General features: G+C 52.9%; 1 long non-coding RNA gene across 3 annotated transcripts; it reads left to right on the top strand.

Moving 5' to 3' along the window:
- The first annotated feature begins 60 nt into the window (after positions 1-60).
- On the top strand, positions 61-12,197 carry LOC119106423 (uncharacterized). Of its 3 annotated transcripts, none has more exons than XR_005095136.1 (3): positions 61-97; positions 1,727-1,824; positions 11,788-12,197. It is a non-coding gene; the product is annotated as an uncharacterized LOC119106423 (long non-coding RNA). The 3 variants fall into 3 exon arrangements; XR_005095138.1 differs by lacking the exon at positions 61-97 and adding an exon at positions 234-256; XR_005095137.1 differs by lacking the exon at positions 61-97 and adding an exon at positions 282-309.
- Positions 12,198-23,698: the final 11,501 nt, after the last annotated feature.

Below are 23,698 nucleotides of genomic sequence, written 5' to 3'. Positions count from 1 at the left end.
CACGCGGGGTGACCCGCCCCCGTGGGCTCTGTGGCCTGATGCTGGTCAGTGGCACGCTGGGGCGGCCAACCTGCGGGCTCTGTACGGCCTGATGCTGGTCAGTGGCACGCTGGGGTGACCCGCCTGCGGGCTCTGTACGGCCTGATGCTGGTCAGTGGCACGCTGGGGTGACCTGCCTGCGGGCTCTGTATGGCCTGATGCTGGTCAGTGGTACGCTGGAGTGACCCGCCTGTGGGCTCTGTATGGCCTGATGCTGGTCAGTGGTACGCTGGAGTGACCCGCCTGCGGGCTCTGTACGGCCTGATGCTGGTCAGTGGCACGCTGGGGAGACCCGGCCTCCTGACAGCCTTGACTTCTGACGCTATGTTGGCTGACACCGCTGCACGGTGGCGGGACTGTCAACGACTGACCAGTGTCCGGACTGTTGGCGGCTGATTGGTGCCCGGACTGTTGGCGGCCGGCCGGTGTCCGGACTGTTGACGGCTGGCCAGTGTCTGGACTGTTGACTGACCGGTGTCTGGACTGTCGACGGCTGGCCGGTGTCCGGACTGTTGACGGCTGGCCGGTGTCTGGACTGCTGACGGCGCCGGCTAACCGGTGTCCGGACTGTTGGCGGCCGGCCGGTGTCCGGACTGCTGGCGGCTGGCCGGTGTCCGGACTGTTGACGGCTGGCCAGTGTCTGGACTGTTGACTGACCGGTGTCTGGACGTGTCGACCGGCTGGCCGCGTGTCGGACTGTTGACGGCGCCGGGCTGACTGGTGTCTGGACTGTTGGCGGCTGGCCGATGTCTCGTATTGTTGGGGGCCGGCGGCTGACCGGTTGCTCTGGACTGTTGAAGGCGGTGGCTGACCGGTGTGGGGACTGTTGGCAGGCGGCCGGATGTCCGGAACTGGTCGGCGGGCTAGACCGGTTGCCCGGACAAGCCCAAAATGGTGCGTTGCGTGCCGCTCCTCCATCATCGGGCGTTTAGGACAGCTAAGTGGTGCGTTGGGTGGCCGACCTAAAGCGGACATCGCCCGGTGTTTGATCGAAGGGCGCCGCCCGTTCCGCCGCAGCGGTTATCCGCCGCGGCGGCAAGCCGGCGGTTACAACCGCACGAGCTCCTGCGGGCCGGCGTCGTTTATGTCGGGGCTGCCCTCATTGGGACGGCACTGCCGACAATGGGTGACGGCGGGGTGGGGTGGAGGAGACGGGGGGGGAGGGGGGGGGGCGGGATCGGTCTGTCGACCGAGTGTGCCAGGCCGGACGGGTGGGCATTGTGGGCGGTCGTCACGGGCGGGGCCGGCCGTCGCCATTCAGCGGCGCCGCCGGCGGCCCGACGTCCCGCTGGGCCCCGAGCCCTGGCCGCTCCAGCGCAGGCTGCTTGTGGGACGTGCGGATGGACCGGGAGTGGCGGGTGTCTATGACATGCTCCCGTATAAACTCATTAAATGTTGTATCGTATGTCGCCCAAGTTCTGACGGTGCGTGATATTTTAGAGCTTCCTTTGCATTATGAAACGAGGTACATTTGGGTCGACATATGACAAGGTTGACATGTAAATATAAGCTTGAATTGCGGCACTTCGCTTGCTGAGTTTCTCGGATCCGCTGGAAAGCTGTGTGCCTGCCTGGTGAACTATGTTATCGGGCGTCATTGACCGTACTGTATCGCCAGCTATGTGACGCCGCGCCCTTCCCGTGTGTGGGTGGCCGCGATAGATAACATGGTCGTCCGCTGTTCCAGTGCTGCTCGCTCATCGCCAACTCGCCCAAGGCCAGCGCCCAGAAGAAGAAGGAGAACACCAGGATCGGCCAGTGGGCGGCACAGTGTATATCGGAAAAGTAAGGCGACACATTACAGATTAGGCCCTCGGCAGACGCATGGAAGCATGCCGTTCTGGCTGACCACCCGATGAAATGTAAATTATAGCTATAGTAAATCATGTAAAGAACGCAAGTTGGTTAAATCCGCCTGGAAATTTGTGGTGACGTCTGCATGGTACCCGGGCCGCTGCTGCGAACGGTGTGATGGGAACCAAAATTATGGCAACGTGAACACAAAAGGAGGGAAAGAAAGCTAGTCGCTTTATTTCGTCACACCATTTTTGCGAGTCATTGCTCTTAAGTACCGTGTAGAGCGAGGGCGTGACGAAGGCAATGGCCCCCCATTGTTTGTGCCGGCCTGACGCGCACGCAGAGCCAGCCGGTAGGTGCGGTGCCGGTGCCACATGACACCAGCACGCGGCCCGGCCGGCCAGCCGCCGCATACAGCGGCTGTTTGCACTGCTCGGCGAACGGCAACAGCCAGCGGGCCGTCGCACGGTGTGATTGGTCCGAAGGCGCGCGTGACCCCCGCTCCTCAGGGTCAGTAGCCTAACCAACTGGCGCCGGACACGGCAGGCCGCGGTCGCGGCCCGGCTCGCCCTGCTGCGCCTCTCTAAAACGAATTGGATCGGTTTTGCTGCATCGAGTTATTGATTTTCCCATTAGGCCTGCTGCGAAACGCTATTAAATTGGTAGCGAGCTCACTCAGCCGTGGATAACTGCCAGATAACCGGTGTCATGTACGGGCATTGTGTGGCGCACTTTTATTGACCGGATCTGGCATGTTAGCGCACCATGATGACCGAATATCTACTGGATGTATGCTGCCATATGACAAATTATGCTCGTAATGGTAAATCCAATAACCACTGGCTGTAGCCATACAACGAGTCCGTAAATGGCGTCTGAAGTAAATGACCTGCTCTTTGGTCACGGAATAGCTGAATGCTGGCGGTTGGGGAGCTCCGCTCAGTTCAGTGCGGTACGATCAGCTTCTGACCGACGACACGCAGACCATGCCTGTCCCACAGCGCGGTGCAAACAGCCCCCGACGGACGACACGCAGACCATGCCTGTCCCACAGCGCGGTGCGATCAGCTCCCGACCGACGACGCGCAGACCATGCCTGTCCCACAGCGTGGTGCGATCAGCTCCTGACCGACGACACGCAGACCGTGCCTGTCCCACAGCGCGGTGCGATCAGCTCCCGACCGACAACACGCAGACCTCGCCTGTCCCACAGCGCGGTGCGATCAGCTCCTGACCGACGACACGCAGACCGTGCCTGTCCCACAGCGCGGTGCGATCAGCTCCCGACCGACAATACGCAGACCTCGCCTGTCCCACAGCGCGGTATGATCAGCTCCTGACCGACGACACGCAGACCGTGCCTGTCCCACAGCGCGGTGCGATCAGCTCCCGACCGACGACGCGCAGACCATGCCTGTCCCACAGCGTGGTGCGATCAGCTCCTGACCGACGACACGCAGACCGTGCCTGTCCCACAGCGTGGTGCGCGGTGATCGCTCCTGGTTACCTTGCACGCTATCGACGTCATTTGTGATGGCGGCCAGTGTCGGCAGGCGCGCAGAAACCGCTGCGCATTGATGTACAGGCTGCGAAAGATCGTTTGTCCCTGTCTTCGGAATTCCCCGTGAGCCTGGACCACCCACTCAGCACTGGGATACCGCACATCACAGTCTTCATGCTTTTGAAGCGAGGTGAAATTGGACCTGGCCGCGTATTTCTGACCTCACGTCAAAAAAGACATGAGCCGTAGGTGACGATCTACGTGTTTATAACAAACCTGATAGTGGTAGTCCTTCACCGCCACCCACCGATGGCTACCCCTCGCATCTACGTCCAATCCGTTCCGTGTTCGTTTCGGTCGGATGCCTACCATCTCCTTGTCATGTCAGGCACGGCCGGAGCGGGCTATCGCTTGGGCCGCCGCGCCACTCCCTCCCGGCCGTCCTCCCCCTCCGTCCAGACCAGGCTCGGCTGCGTTCCGTCTCGCAAATTTGTTTTTGATATACCGGCGACGCACCTTTCGCGGCGGCCGCAAGCGGCCCCGCTGACAGAGCCATCAAAAATTGACAGTCGGCCTCGGCTGTGCGGACCGCGCCCGCCGCAATGTCTTCGGATACGATTGGGTATCAATAGTTGACGCTTGCGGCGCCGTTTTGTCGGCGCTGCGTGGGCGGGCGGGCTGACATTATGCGGTCTGTCGGGAGGGGTGGATGCCTGCTCCGCTCGCTGCGGGAGGCGGACGAGGCGCTGGGATGACGCTCCGTATGTGGGCTTCGTTCAAGTCATTCGTCTTCAAGGACAAGACCAGGGCCTTTCAGACTCTTGTTGGTGGAAAACGGGCCTATTATTGCCTGCCTTTCGTGTGGTGTCTTAAGTGTGCAACACCAGATAAGAAATATCTCCAATTGCTGTAAGCTTCGTGTCAGGAAATGTACATTCCTGACCCGAAATACTTCTATGCTTATATATATATATATATATATATATATATATATATATATATATGTGTATCACTTATATATGCTAAATATATATGCTCTCTATAAGCGGACCCATCATATGCTTGGCAGTGGTAGTGCCGGCCTCGTGTTGGTATGTCTCATTTACAGAGCCATTTATAGACAAGCCAGTATGCGTGAATATATGAATTTGCTTCAATACACACACACACACACACACACACACACACACACACACACACAACACACACACACACACACACACACACACACACACACACACACACACACACACACACACACACACACACACACACACACACACACACACCACACACACACACACACACACACACACGCACGCACGCACGCACGCACGCACGCACGCACGCACGCACGCACGCACGCACGCACGCACGCACGCACGCACGCACGCACGCACGCACGCACGCACGCACGCACGCACGCACGCACGCACAGACATACATGCATACATACATACATACATACATACATACATACATACATACATGCATGCATACATACATACATGCGTGCGTACGTTCATACCCACATGCATCCATACGTGCATATATGGCCTCAGCTTGAGGCGCTGCCCCTTGCATTGGAGTGAAGTGGTTTTAGCGAGAGTGATGCGGCACAGATGACGACATGTGTCTTCCAAGGCGTGACACATGACGTAGTGCCCGCTTCGAGCGCGGGCGAAGCCACCAGAGTTAGACGACCGGCTCGCTGCTCGAGGAACGGAACGGCAAATCCATCTTATTTAATTCGGTGACATGAAGAATCGGCTGGCTCGATACCATTCCTGCCGCGGAGCAGGGTTCAGCCTAGTGAAGCGGCCTTTCAGTGGCGTAGCCAGGACTTCGCCGAGGGGTGCGCCAAACGGAGCAGTGTGCAGGCTACTGACGCCACCTTAGAGTGGCGTAGCCAGGCGGGCCCACTTCGCTGCTAAAGGGGTCCTGCTTTTTATTCAGAGACTTTTTTAGGGTCCGGATCCCATCCTGTTGCCTCGAGGGACCGTTTTTTTATATATTCAAGAAGTGCTACGGGCGTTTTAACTAGTAAAACGTGCCGCGTCCCTCGCCGTCTCCGGGGGCGGGGATGGGATGGGGGTGGAGAAGCATGGCCCCAAAAGCTTCCCCCTTGGTTACGCCACTGTCGCCTTTGTCGTGTAAATGGTTGGAATGCGTAAGACATTCATGTGACATAAGGCGACGGCATGGTGCTCATAAGTTTTTCAGTCATGAAGTTATGTTGAATTATGAGGGCTCATGTTATCTCAGGCGGCAGCCAAGTTTACTGCATAACCATAACTATTTTTGAAGTTAACCGTGTATCCTGAAGTACTACACATCAAATGCCCCAAAGTCTTATCACTTGTCTTATCAGATCAAACATAATTTTGCCCTTTGTTCTCACCTGCACTGTTGTCCTTTGCAGCCTTTGGGACACAATCACCCGTCCAATGTGGTGCATTAATGTGACGCGTCGCCGGCCCCGCTGCGTGCGCCAGATTTAGCTGTAACGAATCGCGCCGATGAGCGAAGAGGCACAGCGCAGTCGGGCCGGGCTCAGACGGAGAGGAGGTGTGACGGGAGAGGACGCCCGGTGGTCGCCGGTGGAAGACCGGGCGGGGGGGGGGGGGGGAGGTCGTCTCGGCCCGCCGCGCTGGTCGCCGCCGACCACCGGCTCGGGTGCCGCCCGGCGCCCTGCGGCGCGTACGGCCACGTGACCCCCGCCCAGGCGAGAGAGAGAGCCAGCCTGATCGTTGGCTGGCGACGGTGGCCGCAGGGGACAGCGGGGCGTCGGCGGGCCCGAGCCCGGCACGGCACGGCACGGGAAGTCGGCGGGCCCTGGTGGGCACGGCACGGGACGCTTGCGGGCCCTGGTGGGCACGGGGCGCCGGTGGGCCCTCGTGGGCACGGCACGGGACGCCGGTGGGCCCTGGTGGGCACGGGACGCCGGCGGGCCCTGATGGGCACGGGACGCCGGTGGGCCCTGATGGGCACGGGGCGCCGGTGGGCCCTGATGGGCACGGGACGCCGGTGGGCCCTGATGGGCACGGGGCGCCGGTGGGCCCTGGTGGGCACGGGACGCCGGTGGGCCTTGGTGGGCACGGGACGCCGGCGGGCCCTGGTGGGCACGGGACGCCGGTGGGCCCTGGTGGGCAGTCCTGTGGATGAATATGTAACGGCACATGCCGTGAGGGTTCTCACCTCCTGACGGCGTGTTTGAGATATGTGCTGAAGGATGCAGCGCATCATTTTTTCTCAATCTCAGACCTCTTTTTAGCCGTGCTCTGCAGTCGACCATGCGCACGGCAACCCAACATGCCTAGCAACCCATGAACCGAATTGCCATCAAGAGCAACGTAGCATGAATGGTCCCTTTCTTGAGCCGCGAATGATTGCCCTTTTGATGTGTATGTTCTGTATTGCTGCGGCGAATGATGGGCATTGTATCACAGGCGCCTGCCTCTACGCCAAACAGTGGTTAAAGCAACGCATTGGGCGATGGCTGCGGCCGGCCCGGTGCAGTGGTCCGTCGACCCGCTATTCAGGATATCTTGAAGCCCGTTTACCACCGGCTTGCCGGTCAGCAATCGTATTTGCTGAATACAGAATGGAACCATGCAGAGCCCATGCATACTAACATGAGCTTTTGAGTCCAAAAACAAACAGCCCAGTGTGGACAATAACTGGTAAAACTGCCTGGTGGAACCTGCCTTGGAAGACATATGCGCTGCTGTTTGTGCCGAGTCAAGGTCACGTGACCACGGTGGCCAGGCGAGGCGGGGCATAGCGTAAGCTGCTGAGAGCACAGGAGGAGATGACCTAGGCAGGAGAGAGTTCGTGTGAAACTGAGTGTCATGACATTAATCAGGTTCCTGGGGCATGCTGTTGGATCAAGCATTACCGGTTCGTCCAAGAACACGTTGATGAATGTCGAACCGTGCGTGCGCGAACACATGCTTCTTTGAGCCCGGTGGAACCTGTACCTGTTTTCGGCTGTACAGCAGAGCCGGAATAGCGTGGACGCTGAAGAAGGCTTACTTCTAACTTAGTTCATCAACTATGCATCTTCACTGCCCGCGTGGAGTGGAGTCATCGCAGAGGCTGGCTGGCTGGAACCGCGGCGTGACGGTCACAATACCTTCATGGTCAGTGCTAGGAGAAATAACTGAAAGCTCTCACTGCCAGGTTGTGACAGACTGGTGACTTAATCAGCGTCAGCACACCCCTCCCTCCCTATTCTCCGCGCGTGCGATGGCTGCTCAACCGCGCTCGTCTGGTGGGAGGGGCGCCGTGCGTCCGCCCCCTCTCCCTCTGCCAGCAGCGGGGCGGGGCGAGCGGCGGCAGCCTCTGCCCCCGCGGCGAGCCGGACGGCGGCCGCCCATCTCAAAGGAATCACGCCGCTCTTATCCCCCGATAGGACTCGCCAAACTAGTCGACGTCGCTGAGTCGGGGTGGGAACTTTGCGGTCGGATGGGGCCGGCCAAACCCGGGATAAGTTACCAGAGCCACCGGGGACCGGCGGCGGCCGCGCGGCGCGGCGGTAGGCGAGGGCGGGACGAGCGGACATCAGGTGGGGCAGAGCCAGCGGCTGGGGTGGGACGGACGCGACTGACGTTGGGACGCTGACAGCTCGGACGGAGACAGGTGTCGGATGGGGGCGGAACTGTGATGGCCGGTGACTGGGGTGGTGTTGGGCGACAGATGACGCGGGGGCTTCCTCCAGCTTGCTGCCTTGTGTGGCATGCGAGGGCTGCACCGTTTGCAAGTTCTGGAGATACGTTGTCTGTAAGCAGATTCTGCTGAAGTGGTATCAGTATTCTTCTGTCAGGACGGATAATCAGCATCAGTGCTCTTCTACAACATCTGACCAAAGGCAAATGTTGCCATTGGGCACTCCGATGGCCTGGAAACGAAATGACGCCAGCAATCTGCGCGCCCTAAAACTCTGATCTGGAAGCTGTGGCGTCTGTCTCTCTGCCGCTGAAGCTGTGGTGTCTGTCTCTCTGCCGCCGAAGGTGTGTTGTCTGTCTGCCGCTGAATCTGTGGTGTCTCTCTCCCGCTGAAGCTGTGGTGTCTCTCTCTCTCCCGCTGAAGCTGTGGTGTCTGTCTCTCTCCCGCTGAAGCTGTAGTGTCTGTCTCTCTCCCGCTGGAGCTATGGTGTGTTTCTCTGCCGCCGAAGCTGCGGTGTCTCTCTGCCGCTGAAGCTGTTGCGTCTGTCTCTCTCCCCCGAAAGCTGTGGTGTCTGTCCCTCTGCCGCTGAAGCTGTGGTGTCTGCCTCTCTCCCCCTGATGCGCCATGCGTCTAGGTTGTGCAAGTGATCGCTGAGAAGTTGTGGTGGCTACTGGCCGCGCATGGTCTGCTGGTTATTCGATGTCCATTCTGGCGTTGAGCGTGGGACACATCGGACACCGGATGTTCTGTGAACCGCCGCCGCCGCCGGGCCTGGAGCCCACACAATATCACAGGATATGTAATGAAGTCTTGAACCTTGAGCTGGTGTTAATTATCGGTGTCATGCTGTTATCAGAAGCGTGCGACTTTGCTCCGCTGTGCCGAAGGGCGTGAGGCTTAGTTAAAGCCGAATCCAGAGTGTTGAGGCAGGGTATGGGATGTAGAGGGGTGAACGACAGCTTGAATAGCCAAAGTCAAAACGATGGCCTGATCCTCTAAACTCATAGGTATCACTTCCTTTACGTCAAGGATTGTTCCCATATAAACTTCCCTTAGTGGAACAATTTTTCTACGGAGGCCAGAAATGTGTCATTTTTGCTCAACTTTTGGTCATCTGGGGGAGGTTACTCGCTGCCCTTGACCTAAGTGAGAACTGAGTGATGTAACTATCCCGACTCGGCTTTAGGAAGTGCTTGATGGTACCTGTGATGCATGTAGACATGTCAGTAGCTGCACCTGTGATGTATGTAGATGGATACATGGTCAGTAGCTGCACTTCGTTTGATATTGGGTCTATTGACTGGACTCGAGGCTGATCGATAATCTGATGGTTTCAACTGGAGCGCAAGATCGTCCTGGACACTACTAACCCGGCATTATTCTTAGTATCACTAGCGCGCACCACAGCAGCTCGGCCATTCCCGTCCTCACTCCTGACATGGAATGCAGGATCGTCCTCGACACTACTAACCCGGTATTACTCCTAGTATTACCAGCGCGCACCACAGCAGCTCGGCCATTCCCGTCCTCACTGCTGGCATAGCTCCAGCGTCAGACCCGCGGTGCCGTCCTCACTCCTGACACGACTCCAGTATCAGGGCCGCGATCCCGTCCTCACTCCGGACACGGCTCCAGTATCAGGACCGCGGTCCCGTCCTCACTCCTGACACGGCTCCAGTATCAGGGCCGCGGTCCCGTCCTCACTCCTCCTGACACGGCTCCAGCGTCAGGCCCGCGGTCCCGTCCTCACTCCTCCTAGCACGGCTCCAGCGTCATGGCCGCGATCCCGTCTGTACTCCTGACACGGCTCCAGTATCAGGGCCACGGTCCCGTCCTCACTCCTCCTGACACGGCTCCAGCGTTAGGCCCGCGGTGCCGTCGTCACTCCTGACACGGCTCCAGTATCAGGGCCGCGGTAGCACCGCACCTCACGCGCTTATGCGGACGCGCCGGTCTGCCTGGGTCCAGCCCGGGGTGGCCTGGTCGTGGCGCCCGACCCGCCTGGCGCTGGCCCTCGCATTGGTGGAGGCTCTCAGCGCCTCCCTCCCTGTGTCACTGGTCATGTGAAAACGAGCGTAGTTAACGCTCGTGGACCTTTCTGCCGCTGTTACGCCATCATTTTACCACATGGCGGCGAACATACTCCACGCCAAAGGCCTCTGTGGCATCCCGCCCGGCCCGGCGAAGTGTGGCTACGATATTTGACCTGGGGATGGGCTGTAGCATCACGAGTCTTAATTTGAGGATATTTCACGGATCGGCATTCCTCTTTGGAGTGAGGACGGCATAAAATACCCGTGTTGTAGAGTTGTGGGCCGAGTATTCTGTGGATGCGACGTCAGAGTCAGAGTACTTGTTTACGAGAACATTACGAGGTTCATTGTTTATCACAAGGACCATGATCAAGCCACACCAAAAGAACAATTCTGCTTCAGTGAAAGTTTTTGTCGACTTTTTGTGGCGTACCACACAGTGGCGTGCGCGACATTGTGTTTGAGGTACACTCTTGCGGCGAGGAATTGCCAATAGGCGGTCCGGGACGAGCCACATAAACGCTGCTATTTGCGAGGCGAATAGACGTGCCCGCCACAAATTGCGACATGTGTTGCAAGTTATTCCGGTTTCACAATCCATGAGATGGTTACAGGGCCATAACGCATTGATTGGAACCGGCCAAAGCGCATTGTCTAGGTTTTTAGGTGTCCTTACCAGATAAGTACCCCGGCACGCGATGACAGAGGTTGGCAGGATATAGGCCACTCGGGTAATAGCGTCCTTTTGGACGATTAGCTAGGGCAGAAAATCCACGAACACCAGTTATCATTTAGATCATTTAACATTATTTATCGTGTATTACGTTGATGTCACAGCTGTGTTCGCGTGTTCTTTAACCCATGCTTCGTTGCGGTTAAGAAAGTGCCTTGAGAAATACAATAAATTTTCCTGAGAGAAATGCAAGACTGAATAGCGATGGTCGTTTTAAGAAGGCATCACGCGAGAATTATTGTCAAAGGTTATTTCGCCAGTTTTGATGGTGTAATACCTGTGGCACGCTATTTCTTAAGCCTCGCTGGTGATCACGACGTCGTTGTGTGGGAGCTGCACCAGCGAGGCCATTGCTCGCCTCAATAGACTGGAAAGGTCAGCTGGGGACTGGCCCGGGGGGGTCGATTCAGTACATTACGGCGTATGAGGCTGCGAAGAATGTTCTGGAAAAGATAAAATGTAGTGCTGGACGGTGCTACTCATAGTGATATCGGTTTAGAGAAAATTAGATGACCGGCGCGATATACGAGCGTTTTGGGGGTTCAGGTGCCAGTTTGGGTAACACGATCTGAGCTGTGATGCTGTGTGACAGGCCGCTGTTCTCATCAGAAAATGTTCCAAAGAGGGAATTTCTCCGCACGATGTACCAGTCTTGGTGTTAAAATTACGCGCGGGGCTGTTTAGTTCGCATACTGTAGTTCCTTTCTTCATGACGTTTTTCATGAATAATTCGTCGCGGACTATTCCTGGGGTCATTGTTCTAGTATTTTGTACTGGGTCGCGGTTCCTACAAGTGAATGCATCCACGAGCCCCTGGGAATCAACAATCCGTGCGAAGGAAATGAGTGAGAATACGTTTATTCACATTCAAATTGTGATAATTTGAGCACCCATGTAAAGGCGAGCGGACATAAACTCCAGTCAATGTCCTCTGTAGCCCCGGGGGGCCGGCGCCCGCTGATTCCGGCGACCTGACCTGACCTGACCTGCTGACCCGGGTAGTGTCCGTGCGGCAGGTACTCGGAGGCCATCGGCGAGGACGACGACCGACTGCCCGTGGAGCAGTTGCTGGGCGCGCTAACCCTCAGCTAGTGCATCTGTGACCCTGACCTCTGGCTGATCCCGATCAAGGGTCAGCTGCTCGCGGCGCCGGGGCAGACGGCCAGGCGGGCCGCCGTCCTGGACCTCTGCCGGCGCCCGCCGGCGAGCCAGGCGGCGGCTCTTTGAAGCGGCTCGGTGTCGTGTCAAGAGGTCACCCTGGGCGCGCTGTGTCTGTCGCGGTGATTCGCGGGGCTATGAGTCAGTGAAGGGCGATTAGTCTGATGTGGGGTCGTCCGTGTCGGCGTTGGACATCGTGGAAGACTTGTGGAGCGAAAACGTGGGGTTCATTGACCGTAGACGTGGGCGGGCAGTGCTTCTTTCGCGCGATACAAGGTATGGGATCGCTCTTGCAGCAAACTGGCGTTTTTATTTTTTGGTCGCTGCATGAGATGTGCTGTCGGCAGCATTCGTCATTGGAAGTTATAATCAGACCCTTTGCGGGTACCCTGAACTTTGTCATCTGGGCAGTGGCGAATCTCCCACCATCATGTTAGCTGGCGATCGCTTGAATGAGGCCATGTCTTGATGCACTGCCAGACGTTCTACCAGTCCTGCGTATTTAGTCTCGGTTTGTTGATCAGTAGAACGGGTGAGTAAAACATTATCTTGGGTAGGCCTGCGTGTGCGTTTGGTGCGTGTGGTTGAACCTACTGAGCGGTACTCTGGTTATTGGTGTTCATGATGTGTTATCAACTATTCGTGGTCACGTGGTAAATGTTACTCCTTTTTTTGCTTAAGTGATCGTGGTGTTTGATGATATTCAACATGTAGCGCTGTTGCAAAGTTTTCCCAAACATCCATTGATCGCATATAGTGCTTTGGAAAGTAGCTTCCAACTTGCGTTCTCCTGATTTAAAAGTTCAGGTGCGTGTCTCATGGCATGTCTTAGCGTCTAGTTTAAAGGTTCGTTCACCGATTTTGTTTAAGTGCTGCTGTTTAGTTCCATTCCATGAAAAGAACTGTGAAACCTGAGAGCCCAAGATATACCGGAAAGTATGCAATATCGCTCGGGTTATTTCATCTGAGGAGACAGCTCCTTCCAATGATGTGGGCGCAGAGGATGTGCCCACGGTGGTCATCAGGGGGCGAGTTCGTGGTGAACATTTAAAACAAGTTACGTTGCTTCGTAGCTGCGTTACACTACATATCGTATGGATACAACACAACCGTTATGGGAGGGTCTGTCCAATCCAAGTTTAAGCCTGGAAGGTCTAGTTTACAAGCATTTTAAAGTGAGTGCACCACCTCTAGGGCATATTTCAAACGCCTACTCTAATGAAACCTCAGGACCAATTACGTATTATAGTAGCATCGTGTAGTGTCACTGCAGCACCCCCAAGTCATAAGGATATCAAGTTCAATAATTTTCGAGTTAAAATTACGCTCTCAACGCTTTGCAGCAGCACTAACTTCTTTCCTGCAGTCGCGACCACCGTCTTTATGACAACGCCGTGCGCACCTCTAGTAGTGCGAATAAAAGACGTTTGTGACCGACCTAGCGGGCGACAAGGGTCTGTTTCCGATAAGCGCGCCGGTTGAAGTTTGAACCAGTGTGTCGCTGTGGACCATGTAGTACTCCCGTTCCCAAAGCCAAAGTGCGCCTCGGAAAAAAAACACTCTGATAAACGCCATAGGGGAGAAATCAAAGCCACAGTATTTCACAGTAAGCCATAGTAAGCCATAGTAAGCCAACATTTCGTTGAATTCGCGAGGTAACAGCTTCATGTTCGCATATCTTTTGCCTAAGAAGTGTCCGAAGCGTCCGTATGATTTATTACACAAACATCTCCACACATCAGTGAGCTGCAAACATTGCAAAACACTCAGTATTCATACAAATGAATATAAGATAAGTGATATGATATCAATAGAAACGGCAGGGGGTCACCCCCTTCTTTTCCTATCTGTTAACGTCATGCAAATAGCGAATCGGGTCGGTGGTTAAGTCACAAAAGTCAACCGTTTGACGCACTTTGGACGCTCCATCCGACCTTACTTTGAATGCTCACCAGAAGCAGACCTGGCTGACCTGAGCAGACCTCCCGTAGGTGACGCAATGATTTTGTCCGCCCCATCCCGCATTTGGCCTGCCGTAGGCCGACTGGGAACGGCCGCGTAGGGCCTGCCTGCTTGCCCGAGTAGACAACCTTCATCCTCACGCACCCGGTCTGACCTTTTGCATTCCTGAGAGGTCGGCTCGGGAAGCGTCGCCCATAAATGGGGCAGACATGGAGTCAAACATGGAGCCATGGGAGACGTGGAATGAGCCTCACGCAGAGTGCAAGTCTGCCTAGCATTGTGTTTCACGTCGTTCCCTGATTGTGGGCGGCGGACCGTGCAGGTCGCCGCGGAACAGTGCGGGACAGAGCGTGCTCTGCGATGTTTACCCTGGTGGGAAAACGTCATGAGCTCAGAAGTCTTGCGCTGATTAATCGACCTGCAAGATGCCAGGAGATGTCGGTTGAACGAGGCTGTTGAGAAGACATTGGTTACATTGATGGTACTCGACGTTTGAAGTGCTTATGATGACGATACCTCCGCCTTTGTGCCTCTGAACTCATAACGCCGAAAAACCAGCAGCTCCAGGCCGCTGTTGTTCACATCAGAGACAATGTTATTGGCCGTCTGGATGTAAAACAGATCTGTTACAATCTCATCTTAATAAAGAAGCCAAGTCGTGAAGCATGCAAGTCGGAACTTCAAGTGGTCACGCCATTCGTATAAATGTTGCACGATCAATTACTGGTAGTGGATATTTATTATCGGGGCGACCCAGAAGTTTCTATTTTTAAAGCCTTAGCATTTATCATATCGGGTGCAACCCAGTTCGTCGCCAGTAACTGACTTTCAAACGCCTTGCCACGGATGTAGTACTGAAAGTGATGTGTGGCTCGTTATTTGAATGCAGTCGTGAAATGAACGCTTCGAACAACGAATGGGTGTAATATGGTAGCTGAGGGACGCTCGAGACCTCTCAGAAGAGGGCACGGGTCCAAGTCCAAAAACCCGAGTCCAAGTCCGGTTCTAGGTCCTGGTACATCGAGTTTGAATCCGAGTCCCCCGCTCCCGAGTCTGATCCGAGCCCTCCGCCCCCCCCCCCCCCCGCCCCTCCCCGTAGCCTGCACCCGGGTTCCCCCCGAGTTTGAACCCGAGTCCTCTACCCGCCTCATACACAGTGCACGTGCCCGAGTTCCAAGACCTTGAGTGTTTGTCAGGGTTTGAATCCATTTGTGTTCACGGCACATAGCTCCGAGTCTGAGTCTGAGTTTTACTTGGAGTCTTCAGAGATTGGGCTCACATCTAACGCCTTGAGTGCGTGCCGATCAGCTCCTGATGTATGGGATGATCAGCTCCTGATGTATGGGTGGATCAGCTCCTAACATAAGGGTGGATCAGCTCCTGACGGTTAGGGTGGATCAGCTCTTGACGTATGGGAGGATCAGCTCCTGGTGTATAGGAGGATCAGCTCCTGATGTATGGGTGGATCAGCTTCTGACGTATGGGTGGCTCAGCTCCTGAAATAGGGGTGGATTAGCTCCTGATGTACGGGTGGATCAGCTTCTGACGTATGGGAGGATCAGCTCCTGATGTATGGGTGGATCAGCTCCTGATGTACGGGTGGATCAACTTCTGACGTATGTGTGGGTGAGCTCCTGAATGTGTGGGTGGTATGGGACAAGGAACGCATGATGAATATGCGACCTGTCCAGCTAATAATCATATCAGGCCGTCAGTGCACGTAATCTTGTGAGTTGGAAACTTAATCCCACTTAAAATAACCTAGTGTCAACTTAACCCTTCCTGGCACTTTCTTAAAGCAGCATTTAAATCGCCATCATTGCATGAGTTGACGGTCTTGCAGATTCTAAATGATTAATTCTAAACCTAACACAACGTAGCGGTGTCAAGCCTACGTTGTGTCAAGCCCATGTCTAGCCGAGCTAGCCAAGCTAACCAAACCTAGCCAAACCTGACCCAATCCAATGTGGCAATGCTCGCGTGCATTTCACAACCAAATTTTTATCACAGCGTATGTTTGGAGTTCACCCTAGAATCATTATGGGTTTTGTCCTAGTTTTGGTCCAGGTCACATGTTCCCAGAATTTTGCTGTCCAAGCCTGATCCACTTACGTGGTTTGAGTCTACGTCCAGGCTCGAGTACACTGTGTGTCTAATTGGGGAGTCCAAATCACAGTCCATTTTACCCGTAAATAAATTACCCACTTGAATCAGAGCCCAAAGGTTCATGAGCCCGAGCAGGAGTTCAGTCCGGCCAGACTCAATGTCAGCCCATGTCCATTCCTGACTCAATGCCAGTCTCGTTCCTCGTAACTAGCATCGTTCCAGCGACTGAAGTCATTGCAAAAGCAGTAAGTGGTCTCTCCTTAAAGCCCGCCAGCTGCCAGCAGATTGGGCGAATTAATTACTCGTCCTCACCGGGCCGCACGTGACGCGCTTCCTTTGCTCATTAGCGTGCGTACGCTCCGGAATAATAATTAGATACCCCATCGGAGCTATAGTGTTGCGCCGCGAACGTCGGGGCTTGAGTCCCTGTCACAAAAAGTGTGTGACGCGTATGCTGTTAGCGGCAAATATTTGCTCGGCTTGGTGCCCATCACGGCGCGTTAATGACGCACGGCCGGACTGCTACACTCTGTACGGACAGGCGGTGGTCATAGATGTATGTGCCTATAGCGACGAACACGGCGCGTGCTACCCAGAGGATAGCAGCACATCGGCTGCGGCGGACATAACGACGCCACCACAGCTAACTGCACGGCTGACGTTGAAATTCTTAACGTTAAGCAACCCTAAGCGTTATAGTTACGCGTTATATATAATAAAACGCTAAGCAGTCTTACAGATTGACAGACTAGGAGGCTGTTACCGAACATACATACCAGTTATCATTACGTATACAATAATCTAATATATATATATATATATATATATATATATATATATATATATATCATATCCGATCATTACATACCCATCGCACAGTTACAATACCGATATCCTTGCCCACCCGTGGGGCGCTGGACAGTTGAGCCGTGACTGAGCTTTATCCAAGTCGCAGGGTAGAAGGCTGATCCGGCCGCACTCGGCCGACGTTTAGGCTCGGCGAGACGCGGACAGCGCTGTGACAGACCGACGAATGAAGCCACCATCAGCTGAATGCAGACACGGCCACGCTATTTTGCCGACCGACCGGCGATCACGGGTGATATACCTTGGCCCCGTGTCAGGTCACCGCCGTGACGACTGCAAGGCCTATTCGGTGCCATGCTCTTCGTGACTGACAGACCACTGCCGACGCAGACGGTGTGACAGACAAACCGACGAGGTCACACCAACCGACCGACGCGGTCATACCGACCGGCTTACGACACACGGCCGCATCACACCGACCGGCTTACGGCATGTCGCCGCATCATACCGACTGGCTTACGGCATACCGCCGCATCATACCGACTGGCTTACGGCATACCGCCGCGTCATACCGACTGGCTTACGGCATACCGCCGCGGTCATACCGACTGGCTTGCGGCATACCGCCGCATCATACCGACCGACGTGCGACATACCGACGCGGTCATACCGACTGGCTTACGGCATACCGCCGCATCATACCGACTGGCTTACGGCATACCGCCGCGGTCATACCGACCGATTTACGACTTACCGACGCGGTCATACCGACCGGCTTACGGCATACCGCCGCGTCATACCGACTGGCTTACGACATACCGACGCGGTCATACCGACCGACATGCAACATTCCGCGGCGGTCGCCAGCCGCCGCTGGCCGGGAGACCACGTCAGCGGCGACCGCTCGTGCCGCGACCGTGGGCCTGCTGATAACGGAACCCGCGCGGGTCGACTGCCGGCGGTAATGGACGACTTTAAATTAAACGGAACACACCGCAGTAGCCGACAAGGTCACTGTATGGCTGGTGCTGGCGAACCAGGCTTCTGCGGGATTGGGACGGTTGAATGCTTAAAATGACCCAGCTTATGTAGTTGCCCTGCAAATTGATCCGGATAACGTGCAGGTTTGCTATATTGGGTGTCGTACGTTCAGGCATTATGTGCTCCAAGTTTCTTTGTTGTGTTGTCGACCTGCAAAAGACCAAGAGATATTGGTTGAACGACGCTATAGTGCAAACAGTTTTATATTGACAGTACTTGACATTTCAAGCCGACCTTATGATAACGAGTGGCAAAGGAAGAGTAAGTTTAAGCAAAAAGTTAAAATTGAAAACCAAGATACCTGAATCCGGAAAATGCAACGTAACAACGACGCTCAGCACAACGAATAGCATGAATTGCTCCGGCCAGTTTCCAAGACGTAAAATTAAGCTATTTGCATGAGATGCAAGCTTCTATCAACCCAAAAATAAGGAGAAGGTAGTTTTTCAACATACAAATGATAGACGCATTCTAGTCGGAGATTTTAAGAGCTCACTTCAAGCTTCAAACTTAGAGAGTTCAGTTTTAAGACTTCCAGCGATGGGTTTAGCTGTCATCTCTTTTGAAACATACCTCCAAATTCTTCGTTCATTAGTCGGTCCCAGTAAGATGATCACCGATTTTCGTGACGCATATTTAACGGCACAACTAACCGCACATCCTTCGCTAAAGAAAACAGCTCCCAGACGTACCGAGGAATAGTGCAGACGTTCGTGCAGAGCGGAGGACTTAATATCGGCAAAACTTACGCAAGAGAACTCGACGAGAATTTTGAGAGAACTTGCTCCAGGCTCTCGTTTCTTACTCCAGTAGTCAATTCGGGAGAATAGAGAGCGCTCTCGCAAGCCCGAACCGGCGAGTTGAGACTGTGAGCCCATGCTCAACTGCTCTCAAAATTAATATCAAGCTGGAGACACGTCGGCAGGAATTCAAATCAGAGCTGCTTAGTTTAAAATCGGCTTAGGCGTATGAATTGTCTGCTGAACAAAACATGATATGAGGTGGAATGAGATGAGTAAATTTAATAGCTACTAGCTAGGCATTGGTATGTGTTCGACCGGACTTATAATGTATTGCAGAATCATAACATCTTCGGCTTGAACTTTATGTCCGGGGAATTTATTTGGGTGAAATATGAATCGGATTTATAACCAAACTGGCCCATTACAAAAGAAGTGGACTCGGATTGAAGGATGATTCTAACAGAACGAGTGTAAGACCGACGAGGATGAAATATTAGTGAAAACTAGCGCTCTCACTCAGAATAGATTATCAGTAGGTCAAAACTCATCGGACACCGATAGCAATCTCACGAGGACTCACCCACCTACTCCCGCTGACGCCACTTTAATCACAGCTTACAAATGCAAGATACTAGGACAACTTTAATTTGAGATCAGCGTATATTGTGCAATAACACTGTCATTCAACATCGCGCTCAAGTTATATCGGGGCAGATCTCCGCGCGCCCTTTGTCCTGACTACACTTATTCAAAAATGTGTTCAGCGTTTGCATATCCGCCGCAGGACAATATCACAGTCCGATTTTCTCAAGACAAAATATTACATCGCGTATGTCGGAGCCCATGCAAGCGAGACTTGCAACATGCGTCTCATCGTAAAACGTGCGACTGAGCGATTTTCCAAAATGTATTTAACTAGGTGATAGTTTGTTGGCTGATAGCTATCGCCAGCCGCGTTGTTTCACATATTATACGCAACGCGCGTGATGCGCAATGGCAGATTCATCATGGAATCAAAAGGGGGAGGGGTAAGTTTCCAATGCCTCACCTAGATCTGAGTAAATGCTATAAAGGCGGGTAGTAAGACTTCCGGGCCGAATCAACAGCCGACGACTGTTGAAGATGTTTAGTTATATCGGCTATGGTAAATTATGCTTAATAAGGTAGTTAGCTGAAGTAATTAAGCGCCAGAATTACGTTACTGGCTGTATAAACTGTACAACTGACTGAGCATACGCAACATTTGTAGTTGATTCCGCTTCAACAGAATACAACCCGACTCCGCCTCATGGCACAATATTCAGAATAAGACTACAACCGATAGCACGCTGGTGCCATTTGGACTCTGCCTCCGAGCAGACTGTGTAAATTTGAGTCGACTTCGATTTTGACTCAAGGAGATGATATGCCACGGTAGCTTGCTCTTTAATGACATCGACTTCGTGACTACATTTTTGGAGACATGCCATTCCACGTCCTTCATAAAGCCTGTCACAGCGCGTTTTTAAGACCCCAAAAATGAGTCACGCTGTGTTCCATTTACCGCACCTATAAAACTTGTGAGAATAAGCACATGGGACTGTGCTCTCAATTATGTCCAGTCTGGAGTTGTGTCGGTTCATCAGTAATTCCAGCCAATAAGTACCAGCCAAAACCGCTGCAGTGGCCTTGGGCGGTCCGCTTCCTTTAAGGAGGGTCGCAGGTTTTGCGGACATCAAGGATGGCAGATGACAGCGACGAGACCGTCTGCACTGTGCTATAGTTTGGGATGAATGTATTATCAGGAAACCGATCGATGCTGTCTGCCATCGATTGAATTGGATGTGTTAGAGCTCGCGCGAGGATGGAGCGCACCGAATTTTTGTGATGAGCTCGTCGATTAATATACCTAGCACCTCTTTCCGAAGTCCGAACCATCATGGAGGTACGCGGCAGAGTCCCTAACATGACATTTTAGGTAACTGTCGCAGTGGGGGACCCAAGACTGTTCACTTCTCAACGAGCCCAATGCCTTACATGACACAGACCAATCAGCCAAATCGACGTTCATTTCTCGAGTGAGATCATTCTCTTCCTCGACTGGATCCGATGCGAGGTTCCGACTCCATGCGTCATACCCGAGTGCGATCCCAGCGGTTTGACTGGCGCTTGGAAATCGACTGAGCAGCTTACAAATCAGGCGTTGGTATCGCCACGAATATTGAACAATACATTTTTTCATTCTGGTCGGCTCTCATGGCTATATATGAGGAGAGCTTCCTGTCGCTAGTCGTTACCAAGTCATCGAACTTACTCAAGGTCTGCGAGCACCCGTGAACGACGGGGCGTCGGCCTCTGGCAGCTAATCCGCGTCGCGTGGTCGGCTGTGGTGACGTGACCTGCAGCATCGGTGTTCGAGGGCCATCCGCTTGCGTACGATGACCCGCGCAGCACGCTGAGACCAACTCAGAAGCTAGGCCGAACCCAATCCGCGGTAATTGCTAGCCATGAAGTGTTAGAATAATGCACCGTCGCGGTGTTACCTCAAAAACAATCTAAAAATTGCGATGAGGTGATGAGGTGTTTTATCCCCAATGGCTTGAGACCTATTTTTGGTCATTAGTGATCGACGCTGATAGGGACATTTGCAGGTGATTGTGAAAACGTTGAACCGGTTGGCAATGTTCAAGGGGAAGGTGTATAGTGTAAGGGTGGTGTTGAACTTTTGCAATTTATGAGCAGGGAGATGGTCAGCGAATGGTGAGAATTCATATCATATTTGTATTCCATATTTTTATTATTTCATATTTCATATTTTATTTCACATTTCATTTCATATTTTTATATTCTCCATCATATTTAGTGTGTGCGACGGCGGAGAAAGGGGGCTTTGAGTAAGTAAGCAATTGACGAACCCAGCCTTTAGCTGTTGGATGCTTTGACAAATAAATAAATTAGTTTTAGGTAAGCGATATTTCACGAGAGCATATCTTGATCATTAAATGCAAATTTTAAAAACTTGTATGTAAGGATATAATATTAATTGTTGCAAGCTAAGAGCGCAGGGACATCTTAAAGGTAAAATGTCTAAAGATGCCAAATCCTTTTCGTAATCGTTCGTTTCATGCATCATTCCAGGGTGTCGTGGCGTGCTTAAGTTTTATGTCAGGTGCGAACAATTGAAAAGTTGTATCCAGAGTGATATCGATTTGAATGATATTATTGAGTTTAAAAATTGATTGGTGAGGCTCTGAGTTAAAAACTTAGCGATTTCTAAAATGCCTTATAGAACATTAATAGGTCATATACCACTTCCATCTGTTGAAGAAGTATTCCACTGGCTCACAAATGAAATTAAGGGTCATTCTTTAAATGTCAAAATACGTCGGCCAAGGTATTACAAATTACCACTGTTGTTGTTCAGCGTACAAGACAGTTGCATGCTATGATTCTCGTCCTGAAAACCAAGGAGGGGCAAAACCTTGGGCTACTAGTCAAACACGCATTGTTGAGGTCTTCTTAAATAGCTTTTCTTATATCAGATAAAAGCAACAAGTTCGGTTTTTCTCGAATCAAAATTGTGCGCCCTTTTCATAAGACATAAACAGAACCTGCAGCACTGTAAAACTCTGTGTTAGAGAGCCCACAGGCTAAACGTTAGGTTTTGGTAGCTGTAGCCTTAGAAAGCGGGGGTGGGTAAAAAAATAAAGTACAAGTACATAACTCAGTAGCTTCACAGCCCATGCGTTTTCGCAAATAGGAATTGCAAACTATTTCTGTGCAAACAAAACAAGCATCCTGAGACGCACATTTGTTCTGCAACACATGTTCTTGCCACAGAGAGACATGACCTTTTCAACAAAAAGATCTGTACACAACACAATAAAAAAGATGCGAAGGAAATTGGCAGATATCAGAAGAAGAACACCAAACAAAAAATAGTTTTATCTATTCGTAGCTCACAGTTTATTTTCATTCACGGGAAGGATCACTGATTTTACGTACCGAATCCCGTTTACATTTTGGGTCGCAAATTTGTGGGAGAAAGGCCAGGATGATTTGTTTAGATCCATTTGCAAAATAATCCGTTAATCCAGTTCCAGATCGTGGGTTCGGGGATGCTTTGCTGCACAGGCCCCTTCCCGGTTGGAAGCATAACCACTGTTACAGTGCTGGTTAAGCCTATTGTTTTACAAACATTTTCACATACAAGCATGTGTAATTTGCGCCATAAGCCCTTATACATCTCACTTTTTCGCGTTTATCCATCCTTTGGGGACCACGCAACGCACCTTGATAAGTACAGTCAGCTTACGGAACGACAAATGACATTGATATATTGACAACAAATGACACGTTACATTGATGTGTATTTCCCTGATTGGTACATATGCGCATCATTATTGTCTTCCTGTCTCTCAACACGCACGTGGGACCAGCCCTGAGCCCATGTTCAGTATACAGCGGTGCGCCTTCGGCTTCGAATTGCTTGGTCGGCATGGCTGGAATGTTCAAATGAGTGTACGTGTTCCGCTGCCAAGTCGACGTCTCATCCGAGCCGTCCCCAGCGCGCCAACTCTGGTATTCTTGAGGGAAAGCCGACATACGATGATGCATGTAATGGGTGCCTGGGAATGCGGACCTTCAAAATTATCATCTTGGTCCAATATAAAGTATGTAAAAAGGTGCCGCAGGAAACAATTTATTAGTTTGTAACATATTGCACGATAAAATGGGTTGAACAGATCGCGTAATAAAAGCAAACAAAAACAACAACGCAAAGGCGGCTCGGCATAGGTTGCATATGATTGTGTCGTGTTGCACGCAGAAAGTTAAAGCAAACGTCCTCTGCTCCTGCTTGACAGTGGAGCCAGCTTAAAATCGAACACCCGCACCGAGCACCAAAATGTTAGTCTTATTAGAAAAATGTCAAAAGCACAGAACGGTGATGCAGTCAGGGCGGCGCAGAAAGCAAACGGGAACACACCGGTGGGGACGACGGGGTCGCACACGGGAACAGCGGCACCACGACGGGCACTGTCAACAGTAGCGGCATCTCACGTCAGCGGGCGCGCGCTGCCGGCAGCCCGCGCCCACCGCCGGCGGCGCTTCAATCCCCCCCCCCCCCCCC

This window comes from Pollicipes pollicipes, unplaced genomic scaffold (assembly GCF_011947565.3).
Source record: "Pollicipes pollicipes isolate AB1234 unplaced genomic scaffold, Ppol_2.1 Scaffold_6138;HRSCAF=7277_pilon_pilon_pilon, whole genome shotgun sequence".
Classification (NCBI taxonomy): domain Eukaryota; kingdom Metazoa; phylum Arthropoda; class Thecostraca; order Pollicipedomorpha; family Pollicipedidae; genus Pollicipes; species Pollicipes pollicipes.
Note: the sequence above shows the minus strand (reverse complement) of the source record. Positions and strands in the feature narration are given on the sequence as shown.